The sequence below is a fragment of the Bactrocera tryoni genome, chromosome 2, assembly GCF_016617805.1.
Source record: "Bactrocera tryoni isolate S06 chromosome 2, CSIRO_BtryS06_freeze2, whole genome shotgun sequence".
Classification (NCBI taxonomy): domain Eukaryota; kingdom Metazoa; phylum Arthropoda; class Insecta; order Diptera; family Tephritidae; genus Bactrocera; species Bactrocera tryoni.
In genome coordinates, this window is record NC_052500.1 from 66495081 (window position 1) to 66496487 (window position 1407).

Here is a 1407-nt window from a genome sequence, read left to right on the forward strand (position 1 = left end):
GTTTTAATTACAAACCCACTACCCACAATATTAATATTATACATATGCGACAACATTAACTTTCCTCACAATTTTACGTTGAAAACCTGAACCTACTACTTTAAAGTTATCTTCTCCCTAAGTCCTCTAACTCTTCTCATCTGCATTCCATACACTAGAATTCAGTATACATAAAATTGAAGCATACATGTAATTTTCTGATGTTTGAAGGCATATATTTTAAAAACAACCCCTACACAAGTATACATTACTTGTACTTCTTTTTATGCAGGTAAGCACTAACTTTCCTATCCTTTCAACGCTCTCCTTCTGATCACATGCCTCACTGTTAATATCATTTTTCCTTTAACATCAAATGCGCTCGCATCTTTGCTTCTACAATTCTCATAGACTTTATGTAGCACTTTGCTTAAGTACTTTAGTTCGGTGTGAAGAAAGCATACTTACCTGGCGTAGAGGTAAACCGTGATCATGAAGGCGGTTCCTCCGGAGCGAGACCTGGTCATTGCACTTTCGATTGGGTTGACCTCTGCGATTATTCCTAATGTGAATAACTCGTGCGTGTAATTTTTGGTAGCCGGGAATGGCGTGCGCGCCGTCCCGACATTATTGAATACATTTACCTGGCTTAGGTTAGGGGTTGGCAGTTTGTTTCTGGTTTTATGCATTAGAACTTAGCGCTTAAAGTATATTTAGGTAGTAATTTACGTAGTTCTCCAGCAAATACCGAAGAAACCTCTTTCCCGTATTTCTGTCAAATCTCCAAATTTTGTCTAGAAATAGACTGACAAATTATTTTGATGCATAAAAGTCATATATATTACTTAAAATCAATTTTAAAATTTTCAAAAACCAAATCTACAGAAATGACTGTACTTCCCAGAATACCGTAATTTCCTTAATTATCCTTTACTAGTACTTTTGTTCTTTCAAATTGTTATTATAAAAAAATACAAGGAGCGTTCGGAAGTAAACCGGACTTTAAAAAAACAGAACGAATGGTTTTTTCGGCAAAATCAATTTACTTTTATTCAAAATAGTCTCCTTTTGCTTCAATACAGCTTTTTGCACGGTCCAAAAGCATGTCGAACGAGTGTTTTAGCTCGTTGGCCGGTATGGCCGCCAGTATGCCGGTGCAAGCCTTTTGAATGACCTCTACGTCTGCATAACGCTTTCCTTTCATGGGCAAATGCATTTTTCCGAAAAGGAAGGAATCGCACGGTGCCATATCAGGTGAATACAGGGAGTGGTTAATTGTTAAAATGTGATTTTTGGTCAAAAAACGGTCACAAGCGTCGATCGATGAGACGGCGCATTATCGTGCAACAAACGCCAAACGCTTCAAAAATCTAAGGTAGAATACCGCATTAACGTTTCCATGAATTTCAATGATGATTTCGGCTGATT

At 37.4% G+C, this 1407-nt stretch overlaps 1 non-coding gene across 1 annotated transcript; it reads left to right on the forward strand.

The window, feature by feature from the left end:
* The first annotated feature begins 439 nt into the window (after window positions 1–439).
* Window positions 440–605, forward strand: LOC120769836. Its single transcript, XR_005704891.1, has one exon. It is a non-coding gene; the product is annotated as a U1 spliceosomal RNA (small nuclear RNA).
* Window positions 606–1407: the final 802 nt, after the last annotated feature.